The sequence below is a fragment of the Diabrotica virgifera genome, chromosome 4 (genome assembly GCF_917563875.1).
Source record: "Diabrotica virgifera virgifera chromosome 4, PGI_DIABVI_V3a".
Taxonomy (NCBI): domain Eukaryota; kingdom Metazoa; phylum Arthropoda; class Insecta; order Coleoptera; family Chrysomelidae; genus Diabrotica; species Diabrotica virgifera.
This window is the reverse complement of record NC_065446.1, coordinates 122,111,854-122,138,678: the sequence shown is the minus strand read 5'-3', so window position 1 is coordinate 122,138,678 and position 26,825 is coordinate 122,111,854.

The following is a 26,825-nucleotide window of genomic DNA, read 5'->3' as shown; positions in this document are numbered from 1 at the left end:
TAAGAGCGATAGCCTAGTGACCTAGTGGGTAGACCTCGGATCTCGGATTCGTAAAGCAGAGGTTTCGATTTCAAATCCGGGGTGTGGATCTCCGATTTTTTTATTTATTGTTACTGCATTCATGTCTGTAGACAATGTTGCAATCTATTATGAGCACAATAAAAAAATATAGTAATAAAATAATAAATAAATATTTAAAAAAAAACAAGAAAAAAAAATACAATCACTGGAAGCGAAACTAAACAATACGGAAGAAATATAACCACTGGATTCGGAACTGGATATGGAACTGGATAATATTAGAAAACTGATATTATAATATGTAAGCAGTACGAGCCTAGTAGGCCCATGGCTTGATGTACTATTCTTTTCCACTCCCTTTTGTCAGTCGCTTTTGTTTCCCAGTTCCTTAAGTTAATTCTTCTCATATCTTCTCTAACTCCATTACTCCATCGTGACCTCGGTCTTCCTCTTCGTCTTTTCCCTGCCAATGCACTAGATAGTACCATTCTGGGAATTCTAGATGGAATCATCCTCTGCACATGGTCCAACCATCTAAGTCTTTGCGCCTTAATTACTGCTAGTATGTTAGGATCTTGATAGAGCTCAGTTTTCCACCGGGTGGAACAACAACTCTTGATGTTTTTTTGTTGTGACCCATGTTTCAGAAGCATACGTTACTATCGGCCTTATTACGGTCTTGTAAGTTCTTAGTTTTGCTCTTCGTGATATATGTTTACTTCTTAACAACCCATTAAAAGCAAATATAGCGCAGTTGCCCGACATAATTCTCTTTTGTATTTCTTCTTCACAGTTAGGATCTCTTGTGAAGACAGTTCCTAAGTACTCAAATCTCTAAACTTCTTCGAATTTATACTGTGTTCCCTTCGCTGTTGTCATTGTTATGTATTGCCCCCGAACGAATTGCTTATTTGTTCATTCCATATACTTTGTTTTTGCTTCATTTATATACAATCCTTTGGTTGCTGCCCTCTCCTCGAGTTTCATGACTGTTTCTATAAGTTCTATTTTGCTCCTAGCCAAGATTACCAAATCGTCTGCGAATGCCAAGCACTGATGTTTTTTGTGGTAGATCAGACCTGTTCTATTAATGTTTGCTTCCTGTATAACCTTTTCTAGTAATATGCTAAACATTATAGACGATAATGGATCACCCTGCCGCAGTCATTGTTTGACCTCAAAGCTTTCTATTATAGTATTGTTTATCTTGACTTTATCATACTGATATATCATACTGATATTGTTTAAAAACGCTAATAATATTGATATAAAATGTTAATCAATTTTATTTATTGTTATAAGAATCAAAGGTAAATATGATTAGGCGAATGAAGCCTTAGGTTTCGCAGTCAATATCCCAACCACACACACATGTTGCAATCTATTTCAATACGGTTTATAGTACAAACTATACACTTAGTATTAAAATAGTCTGATATATTTTTTTAGTTGAGGACACTTGTTCACATTGCATTGTTTCAGGATAAGGTGAAATATCTTCAATAAATGGAAAAAAGCATGTATGTCATATATTATAATACTTTCTATACTCTTAATATGTAGTCTCGTATAAATTTGTAGTGACATGATTTTAAGTATAAGAACAAGAAGCTTGCAACAATTTTCAGAGAAAATAGAAAACTAAAACTATTTTAAAATGATTATTCGAAATAAAACATATGATCATATTCACTGTATTTGCCATCTAGTGGAATAACTGTAAAATTAAGTTAGTAAAAAAGGTACATTAAGTTTAATTAAATTAAGTAAATCATCTTGTATACTAAAATTAAGGTTGGAAAATTGTCGTTTCAAAATGAAAATCGACAGGGGCAACAGTACCTATACTAAAATACACTCTGTATAGATAATTATGTCAATGTTAATAATAATGGATAGAGAATTGAATATCCTTTCAAATGAGCTAGCACACGCCCCTATTCCCTATTTAAAAATAAGGGGTGGGGGAATGGAAAGGAGGGGGTTGACAAATGACAGATATGTATGTACCGTAAAAACTGTGTTCCCCTTAGATCAAAAGTCGGGCTTTTATATTTATATGTTAAGTTCAATATAAATTTCACATAACTGAACTATCACTGTATCCTCCATTTTGATTATTATTGTTCTCAACTAACGCTATTTTCAAAATTCTTGCTTTCCTATCCATCTTTAACGTAAATTATTAAAAAATATAAAACTATTTCTTTATTAACGCTAGTCTCCGATAAGGCTACCGTGATTTAATGCTGAGGTACTAAAATGTTATAAAATTAACAAACAGTACGAGCAAGAACAAAGAGTCCACATCCTTCTTATAACTACAAGTGACTGAAACAACGAAACAATAATAATTCTTACTGTGTTATACAGAAAAAGGCAGTAGAAACGATTAATCTCATATTTATCGACAACACTGTATGGTCCTCACTTGATGAGCTGTAAGGAAATATACACGTAAAGTTGTCCTCACTTTGTGCGCATAACGAAAAAGTATATACAGTCTCACTTTAATAGCTGCGTGTAATGGCCTCACTTGGGTGGCAATATACTTGAACAATACGGGGCACATATACGTAATCTTTTTTGTGTATACTCGTCATTTTTTAATTGCTATTTACTTGTCAAGGTCACTATGAAGAGTTGAAACGATTATGTCTACGTTTTCTACCGGTCCTCACTAAGTGCGCGTAATGTCAGGACCTCACTTTGATATCTGTGCATAAATATATATATATATATATATATATATATATATATATATATATATTAATTTGTATTGTACCTGCATGTAAAATTTTACTTCTTAGTAATAATTATTTTTATATTCAACACAATATAATAATTGTTATGTTATATATCCAACACAGCTATACTAAAATGGCCCATGCACAACTTAATTGTTTAAAGGGTTCTATGGTTTGTTTGCGTTAAATTCGTAATTACATATTATCTAAAACACATAGGTATTACATTGCATCGCAATAATTATATATCTTTTTATACGTATATGTTTTATATATTTTTCATATATTATATATTTTTCATGTAAAGACACGTTAATATTATTATTATATATTATTATTATAACTTCCAACGTGCGTACAAATTACACACACATTCTTTTTTTTTCTGTATAAATAAGTTCAAAAATATACACATATATATAAAAACTATTTAAAATTCAGTACAACTATTAACTCACTTTTGTCTCTGTTCTCAGAAATTTTAAAACACAACTTAACAACCATAACCATAACAAATCCAGTATGGCGCCACAGCCGCCATACTGGATAATTTTTGACATGTCATTTGAACACCCAATCTAGGGATGGCGGTTTTTGTCAAAACACCGGTTTTCGATTATACCGGTTTTTTTACTTACGGTTTAACCTGGTGGTTATAACCGATAAAAAAACCGGTTATTCCAAAAACCGGTTTTCGGTTTTTTGAATCAATATTCAATAACCAATAGGTTATAACGTCAAATTTGTATTGCACTTAGTTTGTGATGCTCCACATGCCCATTTTTAATATAAAATCCCTAACAGTTTTCGATATATTGCAAAAATTATATTTTCGTTTTGGAAATTCTAAGGGCAGAAACTTTTTTTATGTGCACTTTTGTACTAAGGTAAGTTAGGTTCAATCCATATATTTTTGGTCCCAGAATATGTGATTTAATTTCTTACCTACCTTTTTGTTACACCCTTTATAATAAACTAACGCAATGAAAATTTCGGCTCCAAATAATATCAAATAATTGCAAAATAAAAATGGTGGTGAGATTAGGTATAAGAATATAAACGTAATAAATTATTAACCAAACTATACTATAACGTGTAGAGGTATATACATTATATGAATTATAACAACGAAAATGTAACATCAAAAATAATAAAACTTATAAAATCAATCTTAAAATTCTGGACTGGATGTATTATTACCTTCAATTTATATGTTTATTGTATTTCCGAAAAAAAAAATCCTTTTTGCACAACATACACAAAACAATTTTTTTATTTTCATTTTTTAAGTGATGCCAGAGGAACGGTTTTTTTCTCCTGGATTTATAAAATATAAGTTTATTCTCGTTTGTGTAGGTATACAAGCAAGACATGCTTATTCTCAAGTTCATTAAAATAGTCAATTCAGCCTTATTACATTTCTTAAACATATTTCAGTGACTGCGAGAGTCATTAACGAATATTTGGAAACATTAAACAAGTCAAGAATTATTGATGAATTTAAACAAACAATATATTTTTTTCGAATTCCTTATTTTTTTCAGAAGTAACTTATCCGGTTTTTCACCGGTTACTACTGTAAGAAGAAACAACTGGTTATAACCGGGAGAAAAAACAATTGCTAAAACCGGTTATTGCGAACTAAAAAAAACCGGTTTTAGGATATACGTAATTGGTAGGTTTTTTCCATCCCTAACCCAATCAGAGCAAACGTATAGCGCCAAGCACCAACATTTTTGATACACTCGCGCACATTTAGATTTACTCCCTTTTGCCCCTAAAGAAGTATAACTTCAAAAAGAGCCAGTCTAAAACTGATCTTTAATTTTCATTATTCTATGTAGTAATAACTCTAAAAGCATTAATAGCAAACACATTAAAGTAAGCATTAAGTCTAAAAATTAAATATTTCAAAAATACAAGAGAAAAAAAAGTTTCTGCTCTATTTGGGTTGAGACTGGTAAAAAACGGCATTAATAAGAAGTATGTATAAAAATTAAATATTTCAAAAATACAAGAGAAAAAAAGTTTCCACTCTATCGAGGTTAAAAACGCTAACCTTGATTTAAAATTATACAATGTTTGCAGAAGGCGTCTTCAAAGTTACAAAGTTGTTTAAGAATTAAAGTTTCATTTAACTTTTATAAAAAATTTCAAGATAATTGAATCATCTGTAGTGTACAGAAAATTTAAATAAGTTCTACAAGGACTGTTTAACAACTTCAGTTGACAGGTAAATTGATTAGGAAACAGTGTTTTGGCTGTAAATACTTCAATCTACTAGAAATGCCGATTACGAGTTTAATAAATTAAAACAAGATTTATGTCGAAAATATTTGTTAAAAGAACAAAGTAATGCCATTGAATGGGTATTTAAAATTAGGCTTACACTAAGAACTAAAGCTGAGAATATTATAGGCTTGTTAAATTGAAACGTATCTTTGATCTAGACAAAATTTATCAGCAAACATATCTACAAATGAAGCCCTCCAGGAGTTAATAAACGGAATGACAGAAGTCAGCCAGAGATACGGAATTTCACTAAACACTAAGAAAACACAATGCATGATGGATGATCTCTAAGAAGAAATAGCAATTTGGGCGAATCAGTGTGAACGGTCAACAAATAGAAAGAGTAAAAACATACACCTACGTTGGTACGAACGTCAATGAAAACTGGGATCATTCCATAGAAATTAAATAATGTAGGATAGAAAATAGTCTAAGAGCTAGTGAACCCTCCGACTAACGGTCGTCCTGTAACGCTAGAAATTTGTCTAGTGATTATTCATAGCACACCAAGGCTAAAAACCATGACCTGGCAGGCATCAGCGGTGCACGTGTATCTACCAGGTGAATCGAAAAGTGCATGGTTTAGGGGTAAAATAAACTTTCTCATGTAAGGTTTAAATTTAAGTATGTGTTTGAGTAAATCATTTAGAAGAAATGTGGACAATGATAGGCGATTCTGAAGAGCATAAGACCTTGCCAGGCGAGGGGAAAGATTAGGGGATTTTCCTAAAATTATTTTTTTCGAATCGAACAATTTTTTTTTCGGTTTTTTGAATCATTCCAAACAGAAAAGGTCTTTAGTGATTTTTCTCTCAAGTTAATAGTTTTTGTTATATAAGCGATTGAAAATTTTGAAAATTGCGAAATCGGAAATTTTTAACCATAAATCGGACATTTATCTAAAAATTTCAATGCTGCCAAGGTACGTAGATATTCTTTAAACATTTATTGATGAAATCCCGAAGAGTTTTTTGCAATAAAATATCGAAAACCCTTTTTTTTTAATTGCTAATCAAGCGGGCGCGACACTGTAGTATAAGTGAGGACGTTTGAGTTTGTATAAATTCATTATCTCAAGAATGGGCAAATTTCAAAACGTTTGAGTTTGTATAAATTCATTATCTCAAGAATGGGCAAATTTCAAAAGAAATCCTCAGATGGGTCGATTTTTATTTTTGAATTATTATTTTTTGGCATATATATAATACTAGTGACGTCATCCATCTGGGCGTGATGACGTAATCGATGATTTTTTTAAGTAAGAGTAGGGATTGTGTGATAGCTCATTTGAAAGGTTATTTAATTCTCTATTCAGTAATGTAACATTAACATAATTATTTATACAGGGTGTACAAAAAAATGTTTTCTTCTATTTGTCAAATTTAATCAAAGTTAATTTAATTAAAAAAAATTTTTGTACACCCTGTATAAATAATTATGTTTATGTTTATATTAGTGAATAGAGAATTAAATAACCTTTAAATGAGCTATCACACAACCCTACTCTCATTTAAAAAAAGCATCTATTACGTCATCACGCTCAGATGGATGACGTCACTAGTATTATATATATGCCAAAAAGTCCTAATTTAAAAATAAAAATCGACCTGTCTAAGGATTTCTCTTGAAATTTGCCCATTCTCGAGATAACGAATTTATGCCAACTCAAACGTTCTCACTTATACTGCAGTGTCGCGCCCGCTTGAATAGCAATTAAAAACAAAGGGGTTTCCGATATTTTATTGCAAAGAACTCTTTGAGATTTCATCAATAAATGTTTAAAGAATATCTACCTACCTTGGCAACTTTGAAATGTTGTTCTGAAGCTATTTTCTTGTGGCATTTTTACAATTTTAACTATTTATAATGGGAAATAAGCCACAATATTATTAAAAAAAGCATTTTTTTACTAAGCAACAACATTTTTGTTTATGATAGTAGTATTTTGTATTTTGACAACGGCACCCGATTTGGGCGTCGAAACGTTAATAAAAATCATTTTTTAAATTTTTTAATAATATTGTGGCTTATTTCCCATTATAAATAGTTAAAACTTTGAAATGTTTAGATAAATGTCCGATTTAGGGTTAAAATGGCCGATTTCGCAATTTTCAAAATATTCAATCGCTTATATAACAAAAACTATTAACTTAAGAGAAAAATCACTAAAGACCTTTTCTGTTTGGAATGATTCAAAAAACATAAAAAAAAAATTTTTCCATGCAAAAAAAATAATTTTAGGAAAAACCCCTAATCTTTCCCCTCGCCTGGCAAGGTTTTATGCTCTTCAGAATCGCCTGTCATTGTACACATTTCTTCTAAATGACTAACTCAAACACATACTTGAATGTAAACCTTACAGAAGAAAGTTTATTTTACCCCTAAACTATGCACTTTTCGATTCACCTGGTAGATACACGTGCACCGCTGATGCCTGCCAGGTTATGGTTTTTAGCCTTGGTGTGTTATGAATTATCACTAGACAAATTTCTAGCCCTACAGGACGACCGTTAGTCTGAGGGTTCACTAGCTCTTAGATTAGAAAGCAAGATCTGCATCTGCATAAGTCGTGGACTCGTACTCACAGACGCCACTTGCAAGGAAATTGAGGCTTTTGAGATGTGGCTTTATCGTCGAATCCTGAAGGTATCTTATACTGACCACGTTACTAATGAGGGTGTTTTTGCTGAGAATGCAAAAAGAAAAAGAGCTGTTAACCACAATTAAAGCAGCCAAAATCGAATACCTCGGTCACATCATGAAAAACAACGAAAGACATGGATTATGCAACTAATCTTGCAAGGAAAATTGGAGGGAAAACGAGGACCAGGGAGGCGAAGGATTCCCTGGCTGAAGAATCTACGCACATGGTTCAACACAACAACCACAAGTCTTTTTAGAGCAGCAGTGTGCAAAGTACAGATTGCCATGATGGTCGCCAACATCCGAAAGAAATAGGCACGACAGGAAGAAGAATATATCTACAAATGATTACTGCTATACTGGGTTGGGATAAAGTATGGAACCAAGCAAATATCTTTGAAACGAAAAGAACAATATTTATGAAACTTTGCATGCAGGTACAGTGACGCAAAAGGCATCTGTTGCCATATTTTTTGTTACTTTTCGGCTTCCGGTTTGACCGGAAATACCCCTAACTTATTTATTTTAAATGGGACACCCTATATATTTTTGCGGATTATAAAAGAACTTGTTAGTTTTAATTCATACATACCAAATTTGGTAGAGAAAACTTGTTAAAAAGTGTCTGTAGATAATTTTTTGTATTACTACAACGTAATAGGAAATAAACGAGTACCATCTATACTGTAGACTAAAATTGTTGTTTACATGCACTGCATGACTTATTTGAATTTAGTATAGTAGGTAAAACTGTTTCTGAACTAATTGACAGAAATAAGTTGTATTAAAAATGGTTCGTTTAAGTGGAAAAGATCGTATTGAAATATTAATGATAATAGGTTATGGTGAATTTTCATTTTTTGGAAGTGAATTTTCCAAATCCATGGATTGGACGTAGAGGATCCATAGAGTGGCCCGCTCGTTCTCCGGACCTCAACCCGTTAGATTTCTTTTGGGTTATCTAAAATTACGTGTTTACGTTAGGCGACCAACATGCTTGCAGGATTTGAGACAAAGAATAATAATTGATGAATGTGAACTAATACGTGGAGAAAGCTTGCAAAAAGTGACTCACTAATTTATTTATAGGCTTGCACGTTGTCAGGAGGTGAACAGCAAACATTTTCAACATTTGAAATTATTTTTTTTTATTTTTAATATCATTGGTCTAACGTAAATAAATTAACCTATTTTTAACTGTAAAGAGATTTATTTCTTGTTTTAATAGTTTTTTCTTTCAAACTTGGTATGTATTAATTAAAAATAACAAGTTCTTTTAAAATCTGCAAAAATATACAGGGTGTCCCATTTAAAATAAATAAGTTAAGGGTATTTCCGGTGAAACCGGAAGTGGAATAGTAACAAAAAATATGGCATCAGATGCCTTTTTCGTCACTGTACTTGCATGCAAAGTTTCATAAATATTGTTCTTTTCGTTTCAAATATATTTGCTTGGTTCCATACTTTATCCCAACTCTGTATATAGACTATGTGCAGATATACTGACGATATGCAAAGACAAGGACAGAGAACTACTAGCAGAAAAGCAAAAAACTATAATGAGATGGAAAGAATGCTTCGAAGAAAACCTAAATGCAAACAAGGAAAATGATCAAACCGAGACAATGTATTATACGGCGGAGCAGCACATTGAAAATCCGAGTTATGAAGAAGCAGTTCAAATAATAAAGAAACAAAACAATAGAGCGCCAGTACCGGATGGAATTTCAACAAAATTACTTAAACATGGAGGATCTGAGCTCTGGGAAAGAATTCATTAATTTATAACATTAATATAGTCTAAGGAGCAAATGCCGGAGTTGGACTTATACAGTCAAAATGTGTACAAAAGGAGATAAGAGAGAATGCCAGAATTATAGGGCAATCACATTGTTAAAGGTAATATACAAAATTCTTTTTGGTATAATCTACAATCGATTGTTAGAATTATCCGAAAATATGAGTGATTATCAAAATGGATTCAGACCAAATAGGGCCACTAGAGAAAATATAATTTTCATACTAAAAACCATACAAAAGTTTATGAATACAGCATAGAACTATCATCATCGGTGACCGCTAACAGCCCATGGAGGACAATGGTCGCCCGTTGGGGTTTCTAGGCTCTAAAGTTTTACATGGTGTGGAGGCCAGCCACACGCATAACTCCTCAAAAGTTCTAAACGATATTTATCTAAAATATTACTTTCTTGTTTCTTTTTTGAGAAGGTCTTTTCGGCGTTATCTGTGTTTTGCTTGTTTGACTATAACTGCCCATGTTTTTCTTTCCTTTGCTTGTTTTCCCATTCTCGTGTTCCTAGGTCTTTCAAATCCTGATTAATACCATCAATCCATCTCGTTGGAGGCCTACCTCTCGGTCTCTTCCCATTTAATTCTTTTCTAAATACTTTTTTGTATTTTTCTTATCATCCTCCCTTTCTACGTGTCCTAACCAACTCAGTCGTTTACTTCGTATCTCTTTTATGATAATCGGTCTGTTAAACATTCTATTTATTTCGTGGTTCATTCTTATACGCCAGTTTCCATTCTCCTGTATAGATCCATATATTTTCCTTAAGATTTTTCTTTCCCGTCTAAGAAGTTGTTCCTCTTGTTCACTAGTCAAATTCCATGTTTCTGATACATACATTACTACAGGTCTCATTACTGTTGTGTACATTTTTTCTTTTGAATTAATGGATACTAATTTTGACTTTATGATATTTTGAAGGCTGTAGAAGCATTTGTTCCCAAGTGAAATAGCATAGAAATATATGATATGTATATAGACTTAAACAAGCTTTTGATAGTGTGAAAAGAGACAAAATGCTGGAGGACCTTCGAAATCTAGGTATACCTAAGAAATATATCAGCCTCATAAAAATGACGTTGAAGCGTTCAAAATCCGCAGACAGAGTAAAAGGAACAAACCACGACTAATGGAAGCGTTCAAAGAAGTTGAACCTGAAGCACGAAAAAAGGTGCTTAAAATAAACGACAAAAAATCGAAGTACATGTTCGTCAAAATAACACCTGACAAAGAAACTTATATATCGCAACAGACAACTATACCACTGAACGTGTGGATGCTTTCACATATTTCGCACATAAATCAGTCAGGACTTTTGAGAGAAAAATACTGAGAAACGTACCCCTATATGGCCGGGTGAAAGAGGAAGACGGCACATGGAGAATCAGGAGAAGCAACGAGTTTAATGAATTGAATGAAGGTTATGATATTGTAAGATTTGTGAAAAGCCAAAGACTGTCATGGCTAGGACATGTGCAGAGACAAAACGATGGAAAAACAATACAGAAAATATTACAAGGGAAGCCGATGGGAAGGCGAATAAAAGCAAGGCCCCGAACGAGATGGTTGAATGACGTCGAAAACGACCTGGAAACCATGAATTTAAGACAATGGAGAAGAAGGGCACAGGAGAGATCTGAATGGAAGGACATAGCCAGACAGGCAAAGACCCATCCAGGGTTATAATGCCAAATGAAGAAGAATACGGTAAATCTGAGTTAAATATGGAAGATATACACTGATTCCTTATTTTATTGTAATTTTATTGATTATATTATTACTCTGGGCTAATTAGCAAAATTCATGGAAAAGTTATTTACCAGGAATTTTATTGCTGGAATCGAATTATAAGATCCTATATATTAATAATATAGTTATGCAAAGTCCGCAGATAGTGTGCTACTTTTTTTATAAACAAAATGGCGCCGACAAATCGTATTTTTTTCAATTATTTCTCTATAACTCCGAAGATTTTAACTTTACAACAAAAATACCCAAACAAAAAGTCACCACAATTAAATTTTGCATAGAAATATGTTTTTCACGATTTGCTCCGACGAAAATTTTCCTCGGAAAATGCAGGTTTTCCCAACAAAAACTCTAATTTTCAAATAAAGTTTTAGGTAAGTAATTATTAATCAATAATTAAATAACTTAGTGACATCAAAGCTTTCTTGGTATAGATTGTAATTCCAGAAGCCGGTGAGAATTAAAAGAATATTTTAGCAACAACTCAATTGTTAATTAACAATTTACGATCGCAATAATAACCAAAATAGTCATGATACATTGATCAAACTTATAAAGATTATAAAGATGAGATGCTTATTTAATATTTTATCGACAAAATATAAATTTTTCGTTTTTTTGCATAAACTTTAAATTAAAAAAAAAAAAAAATAGTTATAATACGCTGGTCTAATTAGTAAAGTACAAAGAAAAGTTATTTACCAGCAATTTTATTGCTGGAATCGAATTATAAGATCCTATATATTATTAATATAGGTATGCAAAGTCCGCAGATGGTGTGCTACTTTTTTATAAACAAAATGGCGCCGACAAATTGTTTTTTTTTTCAATTATTACTCTATAACTCCGAAGATTTTAACTTTACACCATAAACACTCAAATAAAAATTCACCCCAATTTAATTCTACATAGAAACATGTTTTTTCCGATTTGCTCCGACGAAAATTTTTCTCGGAAAATGTGGGTTTTCCCAACAAAATCTCGAATTTTCAAATAAATTTTTTGGGCCAATAATTATTTATCAATAATTATATAGCTTGGTGAAATAAAAGCTTTCTTGGTATAGATTATAAATTCAGAAGCCGGTGAAAATAAAACGAATATTTTAGCAACAATTCAATTTTTAATTAAAAATTTACAGTCGCAATAACAACCAAAATAATCATGAGACATTGATCAAACTTGGAAAGATTATAAAAGTGTGATGCCTATTTAATATTTTGTCGACAAAATATAAATTTTTGATTTTTTTGCATATTCTTTAAATGTTTAATAAAAATTGTTATAAAGAAATTAACATTTCTCAGAAATTGTTTATTATATTCTAATTTTATAAAATACTTAAAATGCGTATTTCATAGGTCTTGAAAATGAATGCTTTAAAAAAATTTTCCAACCATTTGCAAAAAAGTTATGAAACAGCAAAATAAATATACGAAATCTCCGTTGTTTATAATTTGTTTTAATTGTTTCAAAGCTTAAAAGTGAGTCTATGGTACAATCTAATTACTCACAAAGAATGTCAAAAATTAGTGTAATGGTTATATTTTATTCAAAGATTAAAAATACTTTTTTTGTAATTTTTAGCGCAAAAGTAGGCCTGATACAGAGTCGGAGCTAAAATGTTCACTCAAAGCGACTGACACGCAGCATATATTATTTATAAAAGTGTACGTCTCGCGCGGCCTGTCGTAGCTCCGAGTGAAAATTTCAGCTACAGTGCTGTATTATTCAACTTTCGCGCGTGTAAATTACAAAAAAATATATTTATCATCTTTAATTAAAATATAACCATTAAATTTATAATCGATTTTTTTTTGAAAATAATTAGCTTGTACTTTATACTCACTTCTACGCTTTGAAAGAATTAAAAAAATATATAAACACCGTAGTAATCTTATGTTTACTTTGCTGTTTCATAACTTTTTTGTAAATAGTTGCAAAAAAGTTTTAAAGCATTCATTTTCAAGATATTTGAAATGCGCATTTTAGCTACTTTTCAAAATTACAATATAATAAAAACTTTCTGAGAAACGTTAATTTGTTTATAACTATTTTTTTTAAACATTTAAAGATTATGCAAAAAAATAAAGAATTTAGATTTTGTTGCCAAAATGTTAAAAAGGCATCTCATGTTTATAAGATTTCAAAGTTTGATCAGTGTATCACAATTATTTTGGTTATTATTGCGACCGTAAATTATTAATTAACAATTGAATTGTTGCTAAAACATTCGTTTAATTTGTATCAGCTTCTGGAACTATAATCTAAATCAAGAAGGCTTTTAAGTCACCAAATTATTTAAATATTGGTAGATAATTACTTATCTAAAACTTTATTTGAAAATTAAAGATTTTGTTGGGATAACCCGCATTTTCCGAGGAAAATTTTCATCGGAGCAGATCGGGAAAAACACGTCTCTATGCAGAATTTAATCACGGTGAATTTTTATTTGGGAGTTTTTGTTGTAAAATTAAAATCTTCGGAGTTATAGAGCAATAATTGAAAAAAACACGATTTTCGGGCGCCATTTTGTTCATAAAAAAAGTAGCACACTATCTCAGGACTTTGCATACCTATAATATTAATATATAGGATCTTATAATTCGATTCCAGCAATAAAATTGCTGGTAAATAACTTTTCCCAAAAATGGCCTATTCTCCGATAGTCAGCCCAGACTATATAAACATTTACGAGATTTAGTATAATAAAAGGTAAAAACTCACACGTCACCGTCATGGATACAAATTATACCACCTATAGGTAATCGTAGATTATGGAAAAGCGTTTGGTCATGTCCAACACCACAAGTTAATGCGGATCCTCAAGAGACTTGATATAGACTAAAAATACATAAGATGCATTGAAAACTTGTACTGGTATCAAACGGCACAATTAAAAATAGACAGTTCTATATCCAAACCTATACATATAAAGAAAAGGTGTTCGATAGGGATCTGTGCTTTCCATTCTTTTATTTAACATTTATTCGGTAGCCATATTTCAAGAGTCTTTGAAAGATGCAGAGATAGAAATCAAAGTAAATGGAGTATTGATCAACAACATACGATATGCTGATGATATCTGAATTTGTGACAACATAGTCGATCTTCAATAACTTGTCACTATAACCGGAGAATACAGTAAGCGAATGGGATTAGAGATTAATACCAAAAAGATCAAATTCATGATTACCTCCAGAAACTAAGATGCACTTGAAAACTCCACCATAACACTGAATACCAAGTCCATTGAAAAAGTGAGCAAATTTAAATACCTAGGAACGTAGCTTTTTAAAGACTGGGCATCGGACAGGGAAGTAAAATATCGTATTGAGCAAGCTTGCCAAATTTTGTAAAATTCAGGAAGGTACTGACCTGTTCAGAATTCGATCTTCAACTGATACTAAGGTTTACTAAGTGCTATGTATGGTCGAAACTGCTATACAGCGTACAGGCTGAACTCTCAAAACGAGAGATATAAACAGATTAGAAGTTTTCGAAATGTGGCTTTATCGCCGTATCCTAAAGGTACCATGAACGGCGAAAGTCACAAATGTAGATGCCCTTAAAAGAATCAACCAAGAACTTTAACTTTTCGGAACCATCAAGATAAGGAAAACGACTTATCTCGGTCACATCATGCGAAATGAAAAATACCAGTTTCTTCAACTTATAATCGAGGGTAAAATAAAGGCAAGAGAGGAATGGGACGCCAGAAAATGTCCTGGCTCCGAAACATAAGGCAATGGGACAGGGATTAACGACATACAATATGTGATACATATTGCAAGAAACAGAGAGTTAATGGAAAATTTGATCTCTAACATCCATTAGCGACTTTGCATCTGAAGAAGAGGAATAGCACCTATAATATACAGTTAACACCCCGTATTGGAATACGCTTCGTGCCAAGCAAAAGTAATCGTACAAACAGAACATTCTAATTGCCGATCATTGGTGGCTAGTACAAACGTTTCGGGTCCTTAAATTTATATTATTTTATCCGGGATATTCCTATAAACGGTATTCTAATAAGCGGGTTTGGCTGTACTAGGAATTGATATTAGCAACTTAATAGTACAAAAAACATTTGTCGGATATGCTTCTAATAATAATTAGAGCCAGGATAATGCACAAAATATTGCACAGCTAGTACAAGCTTTTGATGAAAAATAGAACAACCTACCACAAAAATTGTTGACAATTTAATTAAGCACAACCAAATGCTGAAGAATTGAAACCTGCATAGGGGCTACGGCTGGTAATACTAACTACAAAAAGAACATAAATAAATAAAACATTTTGACCGTTATTCGTGTTACGTTGACATTTGATAATCTGTTGACTTTAGACAAATAGTTTTAATTTGTTATTTAAGTGGATCTGTACATAGTGTCGGCTCCAATGCTATTTAAATGGGATTCATTTTTTTTTTCGAATCCTGAGAAAACTAACTATTTTTGAAAAAATTAAACGCAGAATGAAAGATTACGTTCTTACCGAGGGCCGAAAGTTCCTGAAAACTTGTATAATGTTTATTTTAATAAGTGACAGGGGTGAAAAACTAAGAGAAAATGTAGTGTGATTTTAAATTTTAAATATCTCATTCAAAAAAAACTTTTTATTTATTCTAAGGGACTTTTTGCCCTCGATAATAATTTAGTTTCTCATTCTGCGTTTAAATTTTTTAAAAATATATATTAGTTTTTTCAGTATTCGAAAAAAAAAAATGGACACGATGTCCGTATTGATATTTTCCAAATCGAACATTCGCCATCTTTGTCACACAATGCACTGAGTCGAATAGAATATGGTGCCAAGACAGTGACAATTTTAAATATTTGACATGGCATCGGAAATATTTTGAGTTGTTGATTAAATAATATTGATAGTGTATTTGATATCTATTTGATTTACGTGAACTTCACAAAAAGTTGTTTATTGTTTATTATTTATGGAAGATCCAAGCAGAGAATACACCAGGATATATTCTGTGATCCTAGTATTTTGTTGTTAAAGATGCTTAATATTTTAAGCGTTCCATAGTAGCAATATATTATTAAAAAATCCCTTGATCACTTCCCTTTCTTTTCTCGATTGAATATTAGTTTTTGTTGTACAGTATTTAAATTATTACAATCACTGAATACATATTTAGTGAAAAAATTATCATATTGGTTAAGGTTGATATGAACCCTTAATTAATTTGTTTCTGATCCTAGAGATGGCTCTACTGTAGCATACCATTGTGGTAACATTTTCAACTTAATTGTAGATTTCTAGATGATGACTCAGTAATATGTAGAAACCTGAACACTTTTTTATCGTTACACCCATCGGCTCAATTGGCTATGTTGCCAAATTGTTTAAACACTAATTTTATCAACGCCTAACAATGTTAATAGCAAGACACATTTAGTTCATGTTGTGAGGCCGCTCCCGTCTGAAAGAAAATTATGTTTCGGTTTCTTTGCGGATTCCTATTCAAAAATGTCCCCTTTAAGGAAATCTGAGGGCGAAATTTTTCGCCAGAAATTGTTTAAACAATTTTTTTAAAGAAATTTAAAAGATCACCGTTTTTTGCTCCGGAAAATATTTTTTTAGTTTTTTGGGTCATTCTAAACAAGAAAGGTATCTTGTCATTTTTCTCAAAAGTTGATAGTTTTCGAGTTAGGGGCGATTTAAAATCTGAAAAATGCGATAATACGCATTTTCGAAGCTTAAAAGCTCAGATTTATGTTAATATATCGCACATCCCATTCAATACCGATACAGCTGCGGTTTTCTTCTTCTACAAAATAGATATTTTAAGACAAGTAATTGAATATTAGAATATTAGTAATTCAATAGCACACGAATGGATATCTTTTTTTAAAAACAAGCAATATTTAACCGTTATAAATATTTGTAAGATATGGCGGTATTGGCAATACCGTATTGCATTATCTTTTTAAATAACTCATCAACCATAACTGCTACGATTATACAGATTAACAATGAAAAACCAGACAAAGTTATAAATGGTAGTTTATTAGATAAATTTAATAATCATAAGTGTATATTATAAATCACTTACAAGAAATTAACTCAACAAATTGAAATAAAATGATTGGTATACATTTGCAATAAGATTTTTTGCATAATTCCAGTAAATGCTCTTTTGTTTTCTCTCCTACAGTAGGAGGCTTTTCGTAGGCTGGTTTTAAGTTATATTGCTCTAACATATTATTATTATCAGAAAAACGACGAGTAGAAAGGTCAATAGTTTTATAGGTTACATAGTCAAAGTTAGTTTTGTAAAAAACTTTTGTAGGATAACACTTTTCTACTTTAATAATTTGTATATTATTCCATATTACTTTCTCGTTATCCGAATTTTTGGTGAATTTTTGCCCAACAATTTTTGAAAGGTACTTGAAATCAAAAAAGTCTTCAGCGTCATTTCATTCACGATAGCTAGAGAGGCATGTTGCAATTTAATTTGCTCCTTGCATAGCAATGGCTTCGTGCCAAAAAAAGCAGGAACCGTTTACGATGCTACTTCGAAAATCGTAAAATTAAAGCAATTGAGGCAGGACTTACAAAAAAATGTACAAATATCTCCGCAATGTGTAGGTATTGCTGTTACAAAATCTCGTGAACCTAATTCATTCATTTGGTGACGTCAATATACGAACGAAACGAGTGAATTCGACATTACTGAAAATATCAGGGTGCAGATGGGACCCTGTCGCGCAATTCACAGCAAATAAAATAGTCGTATGTTTTTAGGCTTCATTTTATTTCGGTTATACATACGCATTTTCAAGGTTCACGAGGTTTTGCACCAACTCTAATACTGCTTGCAAATCGAAGCAAGCTACCATGAGTTTATTATTTTTTATGTAGGCTTTGTAATACCTTTTGCTTTTTCTTCTCGGCTTCTTCCTTTACTACGAAAGTGACGTGTGTATTGTTCTTGGCCTTTGTATTTTTCTTCTTGATTGCATTGTTTATACACCTCATAAGTTGCGCACTGATCTTTCGTCGGTTTAAAAAAAGAGATATTACATTCTGTGTTAAAAAATGTTTCATATGTACATCTTTTGACAGATGGCAACTGTTTTCTTCTCGTTACTCTTTGTAGTATCTACACATCTGAGCTAAGGTTAATGATCCATCAAGATCAATTCTCTACGAGTTTGAGCTCTTAAATTGTGAGACTCTACGCGCTCAAAGCTATTTATGTGTTTTCTTACGACGGTTTGCTTAAGTTTCTCGTCTATATTTGTGCGTTTTTGATGATTTCCTCTATTATCTTTCTGAACGATGTTATAATCTTTTGACATAGCCCAACTTGTCCGAATAAGTCGAGCTCCAATAATAAGGGTATTCATAAAAATATTTTGCATGCTCTTCTCCTTAATTTGTTTATAGTTAAATAAAAACATAAATTGTTTGTCCTATTACTTCCTTCTACAACTCTCCCATACTTCGGAATATTGTGCAAACGTTTCTGTAAAAGACCCCTAGAACTCGCAACATGTGGCGGTATTACATTTAAACATATTATATTCTCCGTGCAATATCCATACATGAAATAGTTACGGCGCTACAAACTACGTTTTTGAAGTTACGTCACTAATGTTCTCAGCAAGCGATGTGTATTCTCGCACTTTTCAGATTTTAAATCCCTTGTAACTCAAAACTGTTAACTTCTTAGAAAAATGAGAAGATATCTTTTTTGTTTAGAAGGATCCAAAAAACCTAAAAAATTACAGGGCAAAATAGGAGATTGTTGAAATGGAGCCTGCCGCATTGGCATTAAAATCGGATGGACGCGCATAATTAACAATTAAAAAACAACGGTCTAAATTGAAGTTAGACCCGATTACTACTCAGAATTTCAAAAATGAATGCTTAAACTTCACTTTAAGGAGTTCTTCTTCTTCTTCTTCCTCTTTATAAGCAATTCTGCTTGTTCATTGGCGGATTGATACCTCTATGGAAGGTTGTCGCTCCATCTTTTGCGCGGTCGGCCGATACTTCTTCTGCCGATTGGTGATTTATCTTGTGCTATTTTGACCACACGTGTCTCCCCCATTCTGGTTATATGGTTGTTCCATTCTTTTTTTCTATTTAGTGTCCATTCGTTTATACACTGTACGTTACATTGTCTTCTAATATCTTCGTTCCTCTTTCGATCTCTCAGTGTATTTCCTGTAATTCTTCTCAGTACTCTCATCTCTGCCGTTTCCAGTAGTCTTTGTGTTGTGGCTGTATCGGGTCTTGTTTCTGATGCATATGTCATTATTGGTCTTACACTGGCTTTATAAATTCTTGACTTCATCTCAGTGTTAATATGTCGGTTTCGCCATATAGTGTTATTAAGGCATCCTGCCAATCTATTTGCTTTTTGTACTTGATTTCTCACTTCTTTGTCTAGGTCTCCGTAACTTGACAATGTAATTCCAAGGTATTTTACTTCCATTACTTGTTCAATACTGATACCATCAATTTCTATTTTGCATCTGATTGGTTCTTTACTGATTACTAAAGTTTTAGTTTTTTGAGATGAAATTGTCATATTGAATTCTTTTGCTCTTATGTTAAATCTGTGGACTAATCTTTGCAGACTATCTTCATCTTGGGCTATCAATATTGCGTCGTCTGCGTAGCAGAGTATTTTTACTTCTTTGTTTCCCATTCTATATCCTCTTCCTTTGTTGACGTTTTTGATGATTTCATCCATGATTAAATTGAAAAGCAGAGGACTCAATGAGTCTCCCTGTCTTATTCCGCTGCCTATATCTACAGGTTCTGTAAGTTGTCCATCTATTCTGACTTCCATCTTGTTATTTTGGTAGATGTTCTCAATAGTTTTTATGATATCTAGAGGGATTTCTCTATTATACAGAAGGTGGATTACATCCCTGAGTCTTACTCTGTCTAATGCTTTCTTTAAGTCAATCAGACATAGAAATGCTGGTCTATTATACTCTAGTGATTTCTCAGTAATTTGCTTTATGACGAATATTGCATCTGTACACGATCTTCCAGTACGAAAACCCTGTTGTTCATCTGCTAAACTTATCCTCTGATTCATTACGTCTTGTAAGATTTTAGTTGTAAGTTTTAGGGTAGTATTTAACAAGTTGATACCTCTGTAGTTCTCTGGCTGCTTTTTATCTCCTTTTTTGAATAGTAGGATTAGTTCGCCCGTTCTCCATTCTTCCGGTATTTTACCGTGTTTTATGATTTTGTTAATTAATGTTGTTAATTGTTCTGTCATTGCTGCTCCACAATATTTCAGTAGTTCGTTTGGTATTCCATCCTTACCTGCAGCTTTTCTGTTCTTCAGCTTTTCGAGTGTTTTTCGTACTTCCTGTGCACTTATATTAACATCTTCATCTGTGGTAATTTCTGGTGTTTCCGGTTCTAGCATTATTTGTTCTTCCTCTGCATAAAGCTTTTTTAGATAGTCAATCCATGTATCCTTTTCTATGTGTTTTGGTTCTATTAGTTCCTTTACCTCCATTCTTTGACCTCTTATAAAGCGCCATATTTCCTTTTGGAGACCATAAAAATCATGTTCCATTTCTTTCGAAAAACGTTCCCAGTGATCGTTTTTTATTCTTCTTACTACTGAATGTGTTTCGTTTCTTATGGTCTTATAATTATCGTATGCCTCTTGTGTTTTAGTTGACATGTATTTTAGGTAGGCTTTTTTCTTCTCTTTACATTTTTCCTTCACTTCTGTACAAAACCATGGAGTTCTTCGTCTTGGAAGCGATTTATTTTTATTAATGTTTCTTTCACCAAGAAGTTCCTTGGCTGAGGCTAAGATATTAGACTTAATTTTTGCCCAGCTTTCTTCGACTCCGTCACTTTCTGTGATATACCTGTTGCTGCTTTTTTCCGTTAGTCTTTTTTGGAATAGGTATCTGGTGGAGTCGTCCTGTAAGCTTTCGACTTTAATCTTGGTGGTGTATTCTGCTGTTTTGTTATCACATAGATGTGTTTTCATTCTGATTTTGCACAATACCAATTTATGATCGCTTCCTATTTCTGCTGATGTTAGTGCTCTTACATCCAAGATTAGAGACGGGTGTAACTCTCTATTCGACAGAATATAGTCTATCATAGATCTTTGTCCTCTAGTGTTTTCAAAAGTGTATTTGTATTGTTCTTTGTGAGGGAAAAATGTATTGTTAATTCGTATTTCATTTATGCTGCAGAGGTCCGTTAGAAGGTCTCCGTTTTCATTTCTGATATTTTCATTATATCGTTGTTTTATTCCCGGAACTGTGTCATTGCCAACACGGGCAATAAAGTCACCCATAATGATTATATATTCATCATTTGGGATCTCGTTTATTACAGTCTGAAGGTGTTCATAGAAGTTTTCTCTTATGGTGGCATCCCTGTTGTTCTCAGGTGCATAGATCGCTATCACGTTCAGAGGCTTGACATCCAGTTTGACTTTTACACTGACTAGTCTTTCGGAGATATATCGGCACTCTTGTACTTGGTGTACAAATTTTCTGTGAACTAGCAGTGCGACTCCTTCCTTGGCTCTTGTATCTTTTGCAACACCACTGTAAATCATCAGATAGTCATCCAGCATAATTTGACCCTTTCCTTTTTTCTTTGTCTCTTGTAGTGCACATATGTGTATATTTTTTTCTACAAGCTCTTTTGTGATTTCCTGCTCTCTTATGTTTAGAGACTTTACATTCCAAGTACCGATGCGAAGTATATTTTTCTTTTTCCATAAATTCGTTGTCCTTTTTCTCGCGTTGGTCGTCGTAATGAAATCATTCCTGTTCCGAGGCATAATCCTGTTTCTATGAGCTATGGTTTTAACGTCTATCAGTAGGGTGCTAACCTGGCTGTAGACCCCCTCCTCCTTTATCCGGGCTTGGGACCGGCAACAGTTCTGTGAGCTACTCGATCACACCAAACAAAACTGCAGGCGGAGTTACTTTAAGGAGTTGCCAACCTTAAATATAATAATTTAAATATGAGTTTTTACGCCTCGAAAATGTGTATTTTCGCATTTTTCAGATTTTAATTCACCTCTAACTCGAAAACTATCAACTTTTGAGAAAAATGACAAATATCTTTCTTGCTTAGAATGACCCAAAAACAAGAAAAAATATTTTCCTGGACAAAAAATGGTAATCTTGTGAATTTGTTTAGAAACATTTTTTAAACAATTTCTGTCCAAAAATTTCGCTGGCACCCTTGTGATTTATTTAAAGGGCACATTTTTGAATAGGAATTCGCAAAGAAACCAAATCAGAATTTTTTTTCAGACGGGAGCGGCCTCACAATATAGACTAATTACATATTATGTTTCTTTGTAACTAAATATTCCAGTTTGTCAGGCATTCATCTTATCTCACACTGAACTGAAAGATGGTAAAATAATAAAATTTTAATAAAATTTTACGACCTCTTCCATTCACTGTCGACAAATCATGTAAAAATGTATTGCATTGCACAAATTTTGTTTATACACATAAACCTTTTAACACGTTGACGGACAGTGCGTCAAAAGTATAATCAAGTGTTGTGACACTATTATGAATTTTGCAAAGTAGAATAGGGAAATTGCTAAATTTGTTTTAGCGCTTATAGTTTATGGAAACAATATGTTTTTTGTAAACATGGGGACGACGACCATGGATGTAGTATCATATTTCATATGCATCTGTAGATGTAATAATAGGATTTTGTTTAAATTCAGCAAAAATGTTTAAGCAAGGCGAAAACCTCGCGTTTCTTGGGAAAAATATTCCCATGAGATCTTTTTGCGTAAGGGACCGTTCAAGTACAGTCGAACATGCTTATTAGAATACCGGTTATAGGAATATCCCGGTTATAGGAATACAAATTTGAGGTCCCGAAACGTTTCTAATAGCCACCAATGACCGGTTATTAGAATACACCGGTTATAGGAATACTTTTGCTTGGCACGAAGGCTATTCCAATAAGCGGGTTCGACTGTATTACGTAACGCAGGTTAGGGGGGGGTCAAAAATCTTCAAAAATTGCGTTACGCAATAGATAAACTCCCATAAGAGTGCGTTACGTAGGGGGGGGGGTTAAAATCTTCAAAAATCGCGTTACGTAATACTTGAACGCACCCTAATCAGTTTCATGAGATACCGCAGAATAAGACCCAAAAGGTTATAATAAAGATATTAAAAATGACTGTTAACAGAAAAAAATACTCAAAACTATTTCACTAACACCAAAACTAGTTCGTCTCTGTCTTGCTAAGAGAACCGTCGATTTATTGCACTTCGATTTAATGTCCATGATTCAGCTCCATAGTAAAGCACACTGTGTACATAACATTTCATTAGCCTTATTCTGAGGGCCAGTATCAGATCTTTGCTGCTGATCTTTTTTTATTTTCACGAAGTTGGCACGTGCTTTTTCAATTCTCTCTCTTATTTCTGCAGTCTAATCGTTATTTTCTGTGATGATCGTTCCCAAGTAAGTATATTTTTTTACTCTCTCAGACTGCTGGCCGCCTACCGTTAATATTTCATTTGTATTGTTGTTCTTGCTATTTTTCATAAATTTGGGTTTTTTGATGTTAAGAGAGAGTCCGTATTCTCCACCACATATATCTTAATATTTTGTTCATTATTCTTTCTAAGTCTTCCAAGTTGTCTGATATTATGACTGTATCGTGGGCATACCTAATGTTAATAATTAAATTTTCATTCACTTTTATGCCGACTGTCTCGTTTACCAAAGCTTCTTGTGTGATTTCTTCAGAATAAGCACTAAACAATAACGGCGACAGTATGTAACCTTGCCTGGCCCCTCTCCTTATCTCCATTTCTTCTGACACTTCTCTTCCAAATTACACATTTGATCGTTGGCTGTAGTATAAATGGTATAGTTTATTACTAATGTTATTAATATGGTATGGTTTATTACTAACGAGGAAGTTATAAATGCCTTAAATCAAATGAAAAATGGAAAATATAGAGACGACGGAATAACAAAAGAGATGATTAGAGCTGGAGGTCAAACTACCTTGAAGGCAGTTAAAATCCTAATGAAGAAGTGCCTCTTTGATATTGCTATTCCAACCACTTGGCAAAATGCGCAGCTACTTCTACTACAAAATAAAGGAGGCAAACACAAACTCGAAAATTACAGACCAATAAGTTAGAATATTAAGATAATAGAATATAGAATTATTTACTCTTGCATTAGAAGATGCCTTATGTCTTAAAAGAAAAAGTTAAATGGTCACTTAAATTTTTAAGTCATCTAAGATTTGCCGATGACATAGTGCTCATAAGCAACAATACAGAAGAACTAATCTACATACTAAAGATGCTTAAACAGGAATCTGAGAAAGGCGGTTTAAAAATAAATTTAAATAAAACAAAAGTGATGACAAATCAAAATATCAGAATGGACTTAGATGCAAGTGAGATCGAAACTGTCGAAGAGTCACACGATCAAGCTAGGCAAACAGAATCAAACGGCAGAGGTAACTAGAAAAATCCAAATTACTTGGGCAGCAGTTGCAAGACTCAGTGATGTGTTGAAAAACAAAAAGATACCAATAAATCTAGAAAAAAAGGTATTCAACAGTTGTATTCTACCAGTTATGACTGATGTAGTGGATACCGTGACACTTACAGGGTTATCAGCCAATAGATTAAGAACACAAAGGGCCATCGAACGAGCTATGTTAGGAGTATATCTGAGAGAACATATTCGAAATGGGACGTACGAAACAGAACGAAGGTGGAATATGTAATTGGAAGAATTGTGCAAATGAAATGGAACTGGATAGGACACGTGGCACGGCAAAACAACGAAAGGTGGACGAGAACATTGTACATTGGAGACCACGCGAGCATAGTAGTAGCAGAGGAAGACCACAAAAACGATGGCTAGATGACTTCAAAGCAAAAGTGGGGAGAAACTGGTACCAAATAACACAAAAGAGAGAAGAGTGGAGAACTCATGGGAGGCCTTTGTCGAGGAGTGCATGCAAACAGGCTAAAGAAGGAGTTATTGTTTTCTTTAGGGACATTCACTTGACAAGCTACATGTTTTTATGGATTTGGCTGCCTTTAGGGGTGTATATTCTAGGGCTGAATACAGTCACTTAACTTCCACAATCTTATTATCACCTACTAACCCGTCCGGGGAAGCTCATAAAAACCGATAACCTTTTTCCAAGCACACAAACAGTCCACACTGCTTTACTATATTTTTTGTTTCGATAGCAATTTCTGGCTTTTCTTCGTGTCTTATCAGATAAAACAATTGTTCTAGATATCGTTATCGCGTTTCCTTTTTTACTTCTTTATCGATGATTATTCTGCCGCGCCGTTTTAATTTTCTAATATTCCATAATCTTTCTCTTCCTGGTCTCAAAGAAACTGTTTATTAGATTTTTTTCTTTCTCATCTAATTTATACCGATCCAGATTAGCACCATAATATAACAGTTCTAGTTCTACTTGCATCAGACTAATCAATACGTTTATTTAACATATTATTAAGTGTCAACACATTTTTTCTTTTGTCTTCGCTAATATTTTTTTATTTCTGTTGTTTTTGTACATATGTAGAAGAAATCGATATATATGTAAGATTTTTAAAATTGATTGTTATTATTCCTTTTATATTGATCTTTTTTTATTTTTAATATGAAGGTGACTATTTCACTAGACTGTTTCCTACTGACAAAACTCCTTAACGACGTGAAATCTCAGCGAAAAAATTATGACAGGTAACAAATAATGATAAATAAATAAATAAAGAAATAAAGATTATATTTCGTTGATATGGTGCATTAATTGTCTCGTGAAATAGTCTTGTCGAATATCATTCGAGAGAAAATTATTTCCGGCAAAATTTTCTCTGGTTTCATTCAAGTTCGTTGCCTTTTGGTAATTTTCTAAGTGGTTATTTATTTACTCTTACTCCATATCTATTTAATTATCGTCCAATTGTTTTCCTTTAAATTTAGCTCACCACAAATGCAAAAAGTAATGAACAAGGAAAATTTTAAAGATAAAATAATGGTTTAAATTAAAATCTTTAATAAACATAAGTGCGACAAAAGAGAAACACCATGGATGGTAGTTATTAGAAAAGCTATTTGACAAAAGAAGACTATTTATGCTCCAATTCAAAATATAGTCAAATACAAAGCTTCAGAGATACACGAAAAAATACAAATAAAAAAGACAACTTATGTTACTTAAAAACATTAAAAAGCCAACTCGGGTTTAATCGAGACAGAAAATACCAGCCCCAAATATATCAAAATCTAATACGGCCAAGGGGAAAGGGGACTGACAATATTTCAGGAACAGTAGTTAAATTAATTTCAGAAGGTCACGTTGATGCGTTATAAATAGACGTTATAGTAGGCTTATATCTATATTATATTACCTACTAACTATAATACAATAAAACATTTTGTTGTACAAAGTAATTGATATGGCAACGCTGCTAGGATAAAGTTCTGTTTGACGCGATTCTAGCAGAAGGTACTTACTGCTATCTATCGAACATAAATATTAC